Genomic DNA, 15,971 nt, shown 5'->3' with positions numbered 1-15,971 from the left:
CTATAATTCAGTCCCTTACCGATTGGCAATTTATTTCCTTATCTTGGACAATTATCAACAGTAATGCAGGGAAAAGATTCATACGTACACTTCACACTTAGTTATTTATTTTTAAGAGACGGGGGCCTCAGAGGGAAAGGGAGAGAGAATCTTAAGCAGTCTCCACACGGAGCGGGGAGCCTGATGTGGGCTTGATCTCATGACCCTGAGATCATGACCTGAGCCCAAATCAAGAGTCAGATGCTCAACTCACTAAGTACCTACGTTCCCCCTTTCACACTTTTTTAAAGGATAAATTTCTAGAAGTGGACTTGCTGGGTTAAAATGATTGCCCATTTAAAATTTTTGATACATGTTGTTGGGTTACCCTTTAGAATTGTATAAAATTCTATTCACATCAGCTGTGTAATGGGTGCCTATTTCCCCAAACTCTTATTCACATTATTAATCTTTGCCACTCTGATAATAAAGTCATATGTTTTTTTATTAAAGATTTTATTTATTCATGAGAGAGAGAGAGAGAGAGAGAGGCAGAGGCAGAGGCAGAGGGAGAAGCAGGCTCCCCGTGGAGCAGGGAGCCTGATGTGGGACTCGATCCCAGGGCCCTGGGATCATGACCTGAGTCGAAGGCAGACGCTTAACCGTCTGAGCCACCCAGGTGCCCCAAGCCATATGTTTTTAAAATTTGCAATTATTTGATTAATAGGGGGGTTGTATTTCTTTTCACTATTTTTTGGCCAGTCTTTTGTGATTTGCCTGATCATGACCTTTATTCCCAGTTTTTCTATTGGGATGTTTATGTTTTTTTTTCTTATTGATTTATAAAAGCTGTTTATATTTTAGAAACATTACCTCATTATCCATTATAAATATTACAGGGACTTTGCTCCCATTTCCTCTTGATCTTTTGATTATATGACTTTGCTCTTTGCCTTATAGACATTAAATTTTTTTGTATCGTTTAATCTTATGGTCTTTGCCTTGTTTAGAAAAGTTTTGTGCACTCCCAAGATTAAAAGATTATTATTCTGCATTTTCCTCTATAAATGTTTAGAATTAAATTTGTCATAGTGTAGTAGAAGAATCTTGGATTTTGTGGTTGGAGTCATGTGTATTCAAATTTCAGTCTAGTCGCTTATTAACAGTGAGATGTTGGGTGTTTCACAACTTCTCTGTTCTTCGGCTTCCTCATTGGTAAAGTGGGAATTAATAACATGTAGTTTTAATTTTAGTGACATTAAATGTGATAATGTGTGCAAATCATCGAGCACAGTATCTGGACACAGACTGGACAGTCAGTACGTTTTCTTACTCTCCCACTCAAACTCTTGTCTTCCTTCAACCTCTTTATAATTGATTCAGAAGATAAGGAGGGGAGGTTTTAAGAAGTAGAGGGTGGTCCTCAGTTTTTAAAATCAAATCATACAGGATGAGCTGACTAAAAAGGGGACTGAAAATTGATTTAGTAGACTTGAAGTCATTTAGGTTTTTTTTTTGTCAGTTATGTTTAGTAAGAACAGTTTTCATTGGAGTGATGAGAGAGAGCCATATTTTAATAGGATGAAGACTAAGTAAAGCCATATAGCATACATGAGGGATGATAAGTGCGTATGGGATATTATCCATCATTTTTTATATCTTTGAAAAATAGTTGTAACGCTTCCTTTTTCTCTTTTTCTTTCATTGTTAGGATGCTAGTAAGAGGACAGGGATAGCAATACTAATACATATATGGTATATGTGTATATAAGTTATAGACAAGTTTCGGTCATTTTTACTGTTAGTTAGAATTACAGTATTTATAGCACATTTCACAGTTAATCCATTAGGTCGGTCAGGAACTACCTCTCCATTTGGATTTTATTCTTCTTAGTAGCCCTTTATGGAATTTGTACACATTCTTCATTAAGTTACACTTATTTGTAAACAGTGTAATATATCCTTTGTGTATTTTAGAAAGAGATGGGAAATACATAAATGTTTATAATACAGTAATCACTGTTTACATTTTTCTTATCTTTCCTAGACTATAAGGTTTTTAGGGCAGTGAACACAGTTCTAATAATTAAAAATAATGGGTTTTTGACAGATGTTTGTAATGCAATAATTTTGACAAATGTTTATAAAGCATTACACTTTCTTTTCTTCTTTTTATAAAATAACCTCAAAGTACGGTTTTAAAAATTGCTAATAAAAATGTTCATTTAGATTTTTCTCAAGTGGAGAAAAAATAGACATGGATTATATGTAATTGGGTTTTAGAACATGATACCAAATTCTATTCCTTGACTCTGGGTAACTGCCTGTTGTTCCTAGTATGTTGCAAGTATACTGTCCTCATTTTGTCAGCCTCAAAACAAGAAGGAAATTCTGTATTGGTTAGCTTAGGACGAAGGTAATGAGTTTAAGTAACAAAACAGGAAATTTGTTTCTCTGTGACCTTTGATGAGTTTGTCAAGTTGGCATTTTGACTGCAGGATTGAAATTCAGAAGAGTTTTATATTTAGTTTGTTTTTTGTTGCTTTTGCAGAGTTATCTACCTGCCAGGAAAAAAGGAGGAATCCAAGTTAAAGATTCTGCTACCTTTGTGGGAAATGATGAACAATAAATGCTCTTCCTTCTGCTGACAAAATCTGGGTATCTGTGTTTTACAATGGCTGGTTTTTGCTTTCACATAGGGCCAAAGTATCCTTTTCCTGGAACCAAGCTTGACTGAAAGCCTTTGTAAGTTCTTATTCTTTATCCTTTTAATAAAACAACTATTTTAGGAACTATTTTAAAGCTGACACCCCTTCCCTTCCAACCTTTTCCGCTTAGTACAAAGCACCACTTTCTTGGCAGTCATTTGTATGAGTAGAGTGGTACTCTCCTAGGCATTTATTCATGCCAAAAAGTTACGGATTAGCTCTGTTGTTTGATGCTATCTGTTTTGGATCAATGTGAGTCAGCGTTGGCCCTGCCTTTTAAATTCTTTCATAATTAAGATGCTGTGGCACCTTGGAACCCTTCCTGGATGGAGCTTTTCTTTGTGCCTTATCAAGTTTTAGAGTTTGGTTACTAAGGTTTTTCTGTTTTACTCTATTTTTTTCTCTTTTCTTTTTATTTTATTTCAGTAGGCTCCACGCCCCACATGGAGCCCAACGTGGGGCTTGAACTCAGGACCCTGAGATCAAGATCTGGGCTGAGATCAGGAGTCAGACGTTTAACCTACTGAGCCATCCAGGCACCCCTACTCTGCTATTTTTAATGGAATCTTGTACATTTAGATAATGGCTTTTCCAAATTGTAAACCCTGGTTCTCAGAAATGTCAAACTAGTTTTAACACCTTTTAAGTGTATGTCTTCCTGAGTATATCTAATGCCGAAGCATTGTATTATTTGGTTTAGGTCAAAAGTATGGGAATAGTTATTTTGGTTACTTGCAGACCTTCATATCAGTCAAGATTTAATTAAATTATTTTCTAAAGAAATAGAAAAGCTAAAATAATTAGAAAAGCTATTCATTATGAGGAGAGATTCATTAGATTCTTAGATTTTGAGACTATCAGATTCAGTTTTCTAAAAACAGAAACCAGTTTCTTGAATTAGTGTTCATATTTTCTTGATGCAGTGTAATAGTCTTAGTTAATACACAGATGATATTTCAGTAGAGAGGGAAAGCCTGAAATTGGAAGGTAGGAGAAGGAAAAAGGTGAAGTATTTTAGTTTGTATGAAGTATTAGAATGTTACTTCAGGATTTTTTCTTTTTCCACATTTAAACATGTTGGCTGAGTCCAGTTTTTCTAGTGGATATGTCAAAGTTGATAAGAACTCTCAATTGTTGATATGCTTGCTTTTTAACAATGTGGCTTATCTAGGTGATCTGTGATCTTTTTACAGCTACCCTTGCAATTTGTCTCGAGTCTGAACATATTTACTCTTAACATATTTACTCTTTGTTTATAGCAGCGTAGATATTTTCATTTCTGGTAGGTTTGAAGACACATGCTGTGGATTCGTGTTTACTCATCTTTCAGTTTGCACAGCCAGTTGATTTAGGAGAATACTTTGGGCAGTACTTCTTAATGATTAGCAGTTTTAGAATGCTTGAAGTAAATTTTTCTGATATTGTAGACATCCTTGTGAATATAGTTCTCTTGCTTTTTTTTCCTTCTCCCACTTAACTTTAGTAGGTTTACTGTAGGGAAAAAAATTCAAATGAGAATTTGCCGCAGTCAGATACAGTGACCTTTGATGATCAGTATGCTAAGGAGAATGCTGGAGAATAGACAGATGACTTTCCATGTTTATCCTTGAACACTTGCCAGATGTATTGGATAGATCTGTCTTGACTACATAATAGCATCTTGAGTATATAACAGGGTGGAAACTTTGTTCTCCATCTGTGTGGTCTTTTTCTTGCTTACCTGGATATCTTATAGCTGTGTTTTCTAAGAGGGATGTGAGTATACTCTTTGAGTTAGGCTGACAGTGAATTTGGAGGATAAGAGTATTAAAAAAACCCCAAACCATTTTTTCTTATTTATTTGGATTTGTTTTAGTGAGGAAGTAGGAAATGAAAGAAAGAAACTGCTAGTGTGAGAATTCATTAGAGAAATGGGAACATGGTTTCTCTTGTATTATCTCTGTTGAATAGTCAGCTGCACAGTAATAGGTGTTAAATTTGTTGTTTCTATGTCAGAAAAATGAACTGTTTCTGAGTCATTGTGTAGTCCATTGTGTAGTTACTTGGATTCAGGGTGTTAAGGGTATGATAGTAGTAGGCTGTGGGTATTCCTGGGTCTCTAGCCATATTATCATCTACCCATCTATCCTTGCGGTTTCTGAGGGGGCTATTCATATGAAGAAAAATGAGAATTGAATTACCAACTTCTTAATATAGAAATTGTGGACTATTTTAAAATGAATACTTGTTTGGACCTTCTATTACTTAACTCCCCTGCTTCTAGATCAATTTTTTGAAAATCAATTTGCCTAAAGAATCAGTTTTCTGAAATTATTAAAATTGTTTTCTAAATTTTAATTCCAGTGTAGGTAACATATTGTGTTATAGTAGTTTCAGGTGTACAATGTAGTGATTAAAAAAATTGTTTTCTTCACTCAGCAAAATTATTTTGAAAATTTTCCATGTTCTCGTGTGTATCAATAAGTAATTCCTTCTTGCTGAGTAATATTTCATTGTTGTATTTACTACATTTATTTATCTACCAGCATGTTGATAAGACATTTGGGTTGCTTCCAGTTTTTGGCTATTACAGATAAAACTAAGAACATTAGAGATCAATTGAGTCTTTGGACATATGTTTTCATTTTTGTTGGGTAAATATTTAGTAGTGGATGTCTGGGTCATATAGATATATATTTAACTATTTAAGAAACTGTGAAACTGTTTTCCACAGTTGTACTAGTTTTCATTATCTTCAGTGTACGAGAATTCCAGTTGCTCCACATTCTTACCTGGTCAGTCTTTTTAATATTATCCATTCTAGTAGGTATGTGGTGGTATCTCATTGTGGTTTAATTTTCATTTCTCTAATGACTAATCACATTAAGCATTCTATGATGTGCTTATTTGCCATCCTATGATGTGCTTATTTGCCATCCATATATCTTCTTTCGTGAACTATATGTTAAAATGTTTTGTCCATTGAAAAAGTTTTATTATTAAGAGTTCTTTTTTTATGCTGGATATCCATTGTTTTTTATTAATTTTTAAAAAAGATTTTATTTACTTATTTTCCAGAGAGAGCAGAAGCAGGGGGAGTGATGGGGGAGAGGGAGAAGCAGACTCCCTGCTGAGCAGGGAGCCCATCTGGGGCTTGATCCTAAGATTCTGGGATCATGACCTAAGCTAAAGGCAGACACTTAACTGACTGACCCACCCAGGCGCCCCTGGATACACATTCTTTGTATTGTATGATTTGCAAATATTTTTTTCCTAGTCCGTGGATTGGTTTTTTGTTTTTTGTTTTGTTTTGTTTTTTTTTTTTTTTAAAGATTTTTATTTATTTATTTGACAGCGAGAGACACAGCGAGAGAAGGAACACAAGCAGGGGGAGTGGGAGAGGGAGAAGCAGGCTTCCTGCAGAGCAAGGAGCCCCATGCGGGGCTCGATCCCAGGACCCCGGGATCATGACCTGAGCCGAAGGCAGACGCTCAACAACTGAGCCACCCAGGCGCCCCGGTTTTTTGTTTTTTTTTTTTTTTGATGCCTTTCAGAGAAGAAAAGTTCTTGATTTTGATGAAAGTTAACTTACCAATTTTTTGTTATATGGATCATGCTTTTCTGTTATTTAAGAAATCTTTGCCAGACTTAAGATCACTATTTGCTCGTGTTTTATAATTTATATAGATGTTTTATAATTTTAGCATTTATATTTACAGTTCCTCCTGCTTCTCCAAAATAAGAGATAATGAAAATTCCTACAACCTAGAATAGTTGTGATTACTAGTGAATTAATAAGGCATATAAATTAATACATGTTACTTTTTTTGAGTTAATTCTTGTATGTGGTGTGAGGTAAAGGTTGAGGCTTATTTGTTTTAATATGGCACTGTAATTGATCCAGTACTATTTATTAAAGATTATCCTTTCCCTTATTGAATTGCCTTGGCACCTTTGTTGAAAATTAATTGACCTTATATATGTGAATTTACTTCTAGACTCTCTATTCTATTCTCTCGATCTGTTTATCTTTTTGCTAATACCTCAATGCCATGATTACCAAGAGCTATTTATAATAGCTCTTGAAATCAGGTAGTGTAAGCTTTTAATTTTGTTTTTCCTTTTCAAAGCTAGGTCCTTTGTATTTCCATATACATTTTATTTTTATTTATTTATTTTTAAGATTTTTATCTCTAAGCCCAATGTGGGGCTTGAATTCATGACCCTGAGGTCAAGAGTCATGTGTTCCATTGACTGAGCCAACCAGGCGCCCCTCCATTTACATTTTAGAATGAGCTTGTCAATTTCTACAAAAATTACATGCTGGAATTTGAAATTATTACATTGAATCTGTAGATCAATATGGGAAGAATTAACATCTTAACAGTGTTGAATCCTCTGTTTTATGAAGATGATGCATGTCTCCATTTATTTAGCTTTTTAATTTTTATCAGTATGTGTTACGGTTTTTAGTGTTAAGGTTTTGCACATCTTTTTTTTTAATTTGAATATAGTTGACACAATGTTATGTTTGAGGTGTATAGCCTAGTGATTTAACAAGTTTTATGCATTATGCTATTTTTCCACATTTCTTTTTATATTAATCCCCAAGTATTGTATACTTTTTGATGCTACTGTAAATAGTATTTAAAAATTTATTTCTGGGACACCTGGGTGGCTCAGTTGGTTAAGCATCAGACTCTTGATCTCAGCTCAGGTCTTGATCTCAGGGTCTTGAGTTCATTCCCTGTGTTGGGCTCCATGCTGGCTGTGAAGCCTACTTAAACAAATCAGTTTCTGATTGCTTGTTACTTGTATATAAAAATAAAATAGATTTTGGGGGGATATATTTATCTTGTATCCTGCAACCTTGCTAAATAACTTATTAGTTAGTTCTTACATCTTTTTTCTAGTCTCTGTAGGCTTTTCTACGTATATATACATAATCATGTTGTCTGAGATCAAAGATGAGTTAATTCCTCCTCCCGGGCTCAATGCCTGTTATATTTTTTTCTTGTCTAATTGTGTGGGCTAGAATATTCAGTACAAAGTTGAAAAGAAGTGAGAGCAGATATCCTTGCCTTGTTCCTGATTTTTGCAGGAAAGCATTTAGAGATTAACTATTAAGTAAGTCTCATCAGACCTATAGTTTTTTTTATAGATGCCATTTATCAGGCTGAGTACATTCCCTTTTATTATTTAAATGAGAGTTCTTTCTTCTTAAATAGGAATGGTGGTTGGATTTTTCCAAATGCTTTTTAATCTGAATATAAGTGGATTATATTGATTTTTTTTTTTTTTTTAATGTTAGCCCCTGTATTCCTGAGATAATCACCACTTGGCATGATGTATTACCCTTTTTATACATTTATAGATTTGATTTGCTAAAGTTAAAAAAAAATTTCATGTGCTATCTGGTTTTGATATTACATAATGTTCACTTCAGCTTTATGGAAGAGCTTGTATAGAATCATATTGTTTCTTCCTTAAAGGCTGTCCAGGGTTGAAAATCACTGGGCTGTATACAGATCATCTGTTTCCTTCTATTTGTAAAATTTTAATTCTGTTCTCCTACAATATGTTGTATGCATTCTCATAAAGAACAACTCCTATGTCTTATTACTTGATGAATGAACCTCCTTGGAGATGGAGTAGAAGTAACTTAAGTTTGCTAGGTACAACAAGGAGCAAGTTGATGTTTGATTTGAATTTTTTGGTGAAGCAGAATTGATTCCAAGGAACTGAGCATCTATGGGAGAGGGAAATCAGGATGTTACATACTTAGTGGTATGCTAGAGTTGGCTTGGGCTGGTTTGAAAGAGCCATTTGCTCATTTTTCCAGGAATTTTGCAAGTCAATTATTGAATCCAACCTATTAAAATTTAGTTACATGACATGGAATTAAACCATATTAGAAACAAATCCTGAAAACTCATAATTTTCTTCTTATTTTGCTATATCTTACTGTTATAATTTTGAGGTTACTTTTTTCTGAAATACAGTATAATGATAGTTACTGGGCATCCTGTTGACAGCTTGAAACCTGCCTTTCAAAATATGGGTAATTTTGTACCACAAAAGCACATGGGGTATTTGCGCCACAGAAATAGGCATATGCTACAAATAGAAATTAATTTGTTGATTGTCTAGTCTTAAGAAAGTGATGAGGAAATATTAATAATCCAGCTTTTTTTTTTTCCATGTATCATTATGCAGTCAGTTATGTTCTTGGGAATGAGGTAAATCTCTGCAAATTATAAAATGTAAATATTTACACTACACTTTTTTTTAAATTAAAATTGTTAGGTGACATACAGTGTAATATTAGTTTCAGGTGTGCAGTTTAATTTTTTCGGTTATTTAAATTCCAGTTAGATAACATACAGTGTAATATTAGTTTCAGGTGTAGATTCTAGTGATTCATCACTTACAATACCCAGTGCTCATCACAAGTACCCAGCTTAAACTTTATTATGCTCTGAGTCTGTTGTGAATAGCACAAAAAATTAAGGAAATATTCTTCCAGTATTAGACAACCATTATTGGCAAAGAAATTGCTCATGTTTAGCACCCATGACCTCTACTTACTACATGCCATTAGCCCCATTTCCCCAGGTGTGACAACCAAAAATGTCTCCAGACATTACCAAATATCCCTTAATGAGCAAAATCACAGCTGGTTGAGAACCATACTTTTAGAGAGGATTTCAGTGTGTGCTGTAATATGAGACTGATTTCTTATTTTAGTATTTCTTGGAGTCATGACAGTTATATATTTATCAGTACTTACTTTTTAGCCATTAGTTTTACGCAATAGATCTTTCTTTCTTTCTTTTTTTTTTTTAAAGATTTTATTTATTTATTTGACAGAGAGAGAGATAGCGAGAGCAGGAACACAAGCAGGGGGAGCGGGAGAGGGAGAAGCAGGCTTCCTGCCGAGCAGGGAGCCCGATGTGGGACTCGATCCCAGGACCCTGGGATCATGACCTGAGCTGAAGGCAGACGCTTAACGACTGAGCCACCCAGGCGCCCGCAATAGATCTTTCTTATTTTCATTTTAGTATAGCTACTTGATTTAGTTGTGCTACTGGGATTGGTCAGTTGATGATTCCTCAAACTGGTGGCTTAAAAAAAATCCTTTCTTGCCTTCTATTGATGTGTATTGATGTGTGGATTTATGGAATTGGGCATCTAGAGTGATTTTCAATGGATAACATAACACCCAGGCCTAAGCTTTTTTTGTATGTTGCTACAGTTTGGTTTCAAAAAGGAGAGACAGGGAATCATTTCTAATTTACTTCTAATGGTGTGCTCAGAGGTGGTTGGGGAAACAAATATTTTCTACCCCAAGAAAGAAAATTACTGCTTGGAGGTGGACTGTTGTCCTCAGGGGCATTTGTAAGTGACTTTTAGGCTCCTCAGGAAAAAAAAAAAAAAAAAAGGTAACCCAGGGTATTTTATTTGAATTAAATATTGAATAATTAAAGAATAAGTACATAGTGAGGTGTTATCGGTAGTTATTAAAACATCCTTTTAAATATAACGTTTATGTTTCAGATGTGTGTGTCTATATTCTGGGAAGAATATGGTTTTGAATCTCTAAATTAAAAACATCTGGCATTTCCTTTAGATGCAGTTTGCTTTATCAGAATATTTTTCACAATTTTTAAAAAATACTGTGTTACATGTGTATATGAATGATTTATAAAAGAAAATATACTACATAGCTTAAATAATGCTCAAGGAAAATCAGGTTAATTTCCTTAATCAGAATATGGAAAAAGCTTTAGGAAAATATTATGGGTGTAACAGATGAGTAAACCTTAGAGAAACTGTATGCCATAGTATTACTTCTATGGCTTTAGGCTTTTAACAACTAAACATTTCACAGAAATGCTTAAAAATATTGCCTTTGATCAGAGAAAATGTGGATGTTTAAATGGACAGTGATCGCTTTACATAACTCATTAATTTTGTGAATCTAAGTTCTTTTTAAATTACCTTTCTTATTTGGCAGGATTCCTTTTATTTAACTGTATTTTGTAGAATACAAGATTGTTATTTATCTTGATATTTTTGCAGCTGTCTGTAGGTAATATATAACTTTCTCAGTATTGATAACATGCTAGGTTATTAGAATTATGACAAAGATTATTTTTTAAAATGTGAAAATCTCACGTGTATCTTCAAATATATGTCAGTGCCTTTTTAGTTTTTAACTAAAAATAATAACAAAATACCACATACCTATTGGAATGGCCACAAGCCATTTGCAGCACCAAATGCTGGAGATGTGGAGCAACAGGAACTCTTTCATTGCTGGTTGGAATGCAAAATGGTACAGCCACTTTAGAAGACTATCTGGCAGTTTCTTCTAGAACTAAACATAGTCTTACCATATGATCCAGCCAGCAGTCATGTTCGTTGGTATTCATGCAAATGAATGGAAAACTTACATCCACACAAAAACTTGCACACAGATGTATATTAGCTTTATTCATAGTTGCCAAAACTTGGAAATAACCAAGATGTCCTTCAGTAGGTGAGTGGATAAATAAACTCTGGCACATCCAGATAATGGAATTTACTCAGTGCTAAAAATAAATGAGCTATCAGGGCGACTGGGTGGCTTAGTCGTTGGGCGTCTGCCTTCGGCTCAGGTCATGATCCCAGGGTCCTGGGATCGAGCCCCTCATCGGGCTCCCTGCTCAGCGGAAAGCCTGCTTCTCCCTCTCCCACTCCCCCTGCTTGTGTTCCCTCTCTCGCTATGTCTCTCTCTGTCAAATAAATAAATAAAATCTTAAAAAAAAAAAAAAGAAAAAGAAATGAGCTATCAAGCCATGGGAAGATCTAGAGGAACCCAGATCTAGGTTATTACTAAGTGAAAGAAGCTAGTCTGATAAGGCTATATAATGTATGATTCCAACTATATAACATTTCTGGAAAGGGCAAAACAATGGATGCAGTCAAAAGATCAGTGGTTGCCAGGGGTATAGAGCACAGAGGATTTTTAGGGCAGTGAAATTATTCTGTATGGTGCTACAATGGTAGATGTCATTATAGATATGACGAAATCCATAGGATGTAAAAAAGCAAGAGTGAGCCCTTTTGTAAACTGTGAACTTTGGGTGATGATGTGTGAGTAAAAGTTCATTGATTGTAGCAAATGTTCTGCTCTGGTGCTGAATGTTTATAGTTGGGGGAGGTTGTACTGTTGGGGACAAGGAGAGTTTATGGGAACTCTCTAGTTTCTGCTCAATTTTGCTGTGACCCTAAAACTTCCCTAAAAAATGAAGTTTATTAATAAAAAGTCCTTTCTTCATAAGAACAATATATTGTCATTGTAGAAAAGTGAATATAGCTAAATAAGAAAAATTACCCACAATCCTATCATTCTTTCCTACCTTTTTTTCATACATGTTGGTACACATTTTGTATATATATGTTGTTTTGTTACAAAGATGGGATTTGGTATATGTAATCAGTTTTTGTTTTGAGTTAGCAATACATCTTGAATGCTTTCCCACATACTTATTAAATGTTCAACGATTTTTAATAATTAGTGCTCATCCACAATTGAAGAGTAGACTGTTCTGGTTTTTAGAGAGATGCTTTTTACTAAATATAGATTACCAGTTTTCTGGTTAGGCTACAAAAATGTAAATATCCACACTATACTGATTGCAACTTAATGTTTTTCTTTGGGATTATTTATTTCACTGTAAATGAGCCCAAATGGTGGGTATTAGAACCAACTGATAGAATTCCGGGTAAACCAATTTTTGTAGTATTTTATATTTTATGTAACTTTGAAAAACTCATTACTTAAGTCCCATATGTTTAAAAAATAATAAAATTTTCAGGTAGTTGTTAAAGGAAACTTACAATAGTTATTACCAATACAAAATAGTTATTAGCAAATTACTGGTTTTATTGGAGGCTAGTTCTTTAAAGCAAGGAGAATAATAATTTGAAGTTAATTGTAGTAACATTGTATAGAATATATAGCCTTTTAGTTACTCTTACACATATTTTTGTCACTGTTTTAGAATGACGGGCATCACTTCCTAATCATCACTGGAGAGTTATTTTTTACTTAACTCATTTCAGAACTGTCTCCTAAGAACATGGGGGTTTATTATTTGGTATATTTCTTGTACTCTAATTTCCCATCTTAAAAGAGAATCATGAGGAAACTGAATTTTAGGAAATTTTTTTCCCTTAAGGCAATTCATTTGTCTGCCTTAGTTTTATGGAGCTGAATTGCTATAGCTCTTTTTCTTGCTGTATTTGATGTATCCGTGTTTAAAAATTAAATTATAGTGTCTTTTATTAAAAAGTATTAATTTAGACATTTTATGGTGTTTTTAATGCAGCCATTCATATATGCATTAAATTACTGTGTTTTTCATTAAATACATGTTAATTCTGAAATTTTTGAATAGGAATTTCAGATGGCCTAATAAACATTTCTAAAATTATAGCCAAGTATCGCTGAGTAGGAATTTTCAATTAACTCTCATAAAGCATAAATTTGGGAGTTTGTTGTTTCTTCTGAGGTATAAAATCATTCTTTTAGATGGAATAGTCTAAGTCTAGATTTCCTACCTTATATTTATTTCATGTAGTTTTTCACATATGTTTTCAAAGGTAGATTTATTTTAGATCTAGACGATAGGCTAGTTGCTGACCCTAAAGAATCCTGAATTTAGAGATTATTTGTTTTAAGTGGATTTTCTCAATTTCAAAGAAGAGTATGAGTACACATTTTAGAATTGGATCTTATGCAGATCTAATTGGATCTTATCCAGATCTAACTGGATCTGTTCACTAATAATTGTGCAGGCTAAAAAGCTTGAGTTAAATGTAAATGTGATGACAGTCAATGCTGTGCTTATGTTTGCTTTTATGATGGGAAGTGACAAGAATTTTTTATGTATCTTATATATACTTATATTTCATATAAGTACAGGGCTTTTAAGGCATTTATAATTTCTTTAAGAATGTGACAGCTGACTTAGTAGAAGATATGGGCCCACTTGGAAGTGTGACTAGAAGAAATGCTATTGAGCAGAAGAAAGTAAAAGGGAATGAAAGAGGGAGGCAACCAGGATTAATAGTATCATGTTTATTATTAGACTCTTATGGCTGGCAGTTCTTTATATTAGGAAAACAATCTATAGGATGGAGTCAGGAAAGCAAAACAGACTTTTGAACTTTCCATGATTTTTCCTCTGCTCTCCTATACAACACAATTTCTCATTACTTGGTGTGATAATTTTCAGTGGTCCTGAACTGCTTGTAATCCCCCTTTCTTCTGTGTGTTGGGTGCAGGGGAAGGAGGGAGGGAGGGAGGGATTTTACTTTTCAGATGACCCAGGTCACATAAACCCTGTTGGCATTTATTAGTCAGTAACAAAGTTGACTTATTATGATTCTTTGACATTAAGTTACCAAGAGTCTGCAAAATGCTGTGAATTTAAGTTATGTGATTTTACTTGCTGGTCAGTTGATGCTCTTTTTGGGCTAACATATTTATAAATGCCTTGAGGAGAAGTTAGAGATAGGGAAATCCTACAATCTGTTAGTTTATTTTCCTTTTTTTACTCTCTTAATGGTTTTTGGATGGTAAAGCAATTTTTTCCCCAAGTTCTGCCTTACCAAGAGACAAGAAGGCTTAAATTATTTTATATCGTGAGTGTATTTCTGATGGTAATATTACGAGTAATTATAATTAACCAGTATATCTAGTTCACATCACAGAAAAATTCCCTCATTCCTTTTTCAGTCTATCCCTCCTTCCAGCCCTAGCCTCTGCCAGCCACTTAACCAGTTTTCTCTCCCAGTAGTTTTGATTATTCTGGAATGACATATAAATGGATTGATACAGTATATAATCCTTAAGGAATTGAGATACAATTGACATATAACATTCTATTAGTTTTAGTTGTATGGCATAATGATTTTATATATATTGTGAAATGCTTACCACAGTAAGTCTAGTTAACATCTATTACCACACAGATTTTTCTTTGATGATAACTTTAAAGATCTACTCTCTTTTTATTTTTAAATATGCTCCATGCCTGATGTGGGCTAGACTCATGACCCCAGGATCAAGAGTCTTATGCTCTACCGACTGAGACTCCCAGGTGCCCCTAAAGATCTATTTATTCTCTTAGTAATTTTCACATATATAGTACGGTATTAACTATAGTTACCATGTTGTACATTATATCCCCAGGACATTACTTTTTTTTTTTTTTAAGATTTTATTTATTTGACAGAGAGCGAGAGCAGGAACACAAGCAGGGGGAGTGGGAGAGGGAGAAGCAGACTCCCCGCTGAGCAGGGAGCCCAGTGTGGGGCCCGATCCCAGGACCCTGGGATCATGACCTGAGCTGAAGGCAGACGCCTAATGACTGAGCCACCCAGGTGCTCCAGGACATACTTTTTAACTGGAAGGTGCACCTTTTGACCTCCTTTACTCATTTTGCCCATCAGTCTATTCTGTGTCTATAATTCAGTTGTTTTTTTTTTAGATTCCATGTATAAGGTCATATAATATTTGTCTGATTTATTTCACTTAGCATAGTACCTTTAAAGTACATCCATATTGTTGCAAATGAGAGGATTTTTTCCGTTTTTATGGCTGAATAAAAATGCACTGTGTGTGTGTGTGTGTGTGTGTGTATGTATGTATGTATGTATGTGTATTATACCACGTTTTCTTCATGCACGTATCTGTCAATAGATAAATAGTTAGCTTGCATGTCTTGGCTATTGTAAATAATGCTACAGTGAACATGGGGGTACATATATCTTTTTGAGATAGTGATCTTGCTCCTTTGGATATATACCCAGAAGTGGAATTGCTGGATCATGTGGTAGTTCTATTTTAATTTTTTTTAAAGATTTATTTACTTATTTTAGGGAGAGAGAGAGTGGGGGGGGGGCAGAAGGAGAGGGAGAAAGTCTCAGGACCCTGAGATCATGACCTGAGCTGAAACCAGGAGTCGGATGCTTAACCAACTGCACCACCCTGGCTCCCCCTATTTTTAATTTTTTTGAAGAACTCCATACTGTTTTTTCTAGTGGCTGCATCAGTTTACATTTCTACCAACAGTATGCAGGGGTTCCCTTTCCTCTGCATCCTTGCCAACACTTGTTACCTTTTGTCTTTGTGATGATAGCCATTCTAATAGGTGTGAGGTGTTATCTCATTGTGGCTTTGATGTTCATTTCCCTGATGATTAGTGATGTTGAGCCCCTTGTCATGTATCTGTTGGTGTTCCTTGGAAAAAT

At 34.5% G+C, this 15,971-nt stretch overlaps 1 protein-coding gene across 6 annotated transcripts in view; it reads left to right on the top strand.

The window, feature by feature from the left end:
* The window catches only part of CNOT6L (CCR4-NOT transcription complex subunit 6 like), a 111,330-nt gene that overhangs the window by 14,106 nt on the left and 81,253 nt on the right, over positions 1 to 15,971 (top strand). For 2 of the 6 annotated variants that reach the window (XM_032400594.1, XM_032400597.1), the window contains exon 2: positions 2,531 to 2,724. The exons of 3 other annotated variants lie outside the window; for them this stretch is intronic. The gene's annotated coding sequence lies outside the window, so the exon portion shown is untranslated. Of the gene's footprint in view, positions 1 to 636; positions 2,725 to 15,971 lie in introns of those variants that run through there. One more of the 6 variants, XM_032400595.1, reaches the window with a different exon arrangement.

This window comes from Phoca vitulina, unplaced genomic scaffold (genome assembly GCF_004348235.1).
Source record: "Phoca vitulina isolate PV1807 unplaced genomic scaffold, GSC_HSeal_1.0 scaffold3, whole genome shotgun sequence".
Taxonomy (NCBI): Eukaryota; Metazoa; Chordata; class Mammalia; order Carnivora; family Phocidae; genus Phoca; species Phoca vitulina.
The sequence above is the reverse complement of the archived record's forward strand: the minus strand, read 5'-3'. Positions and strand labels throughout refer to the sequence as shown.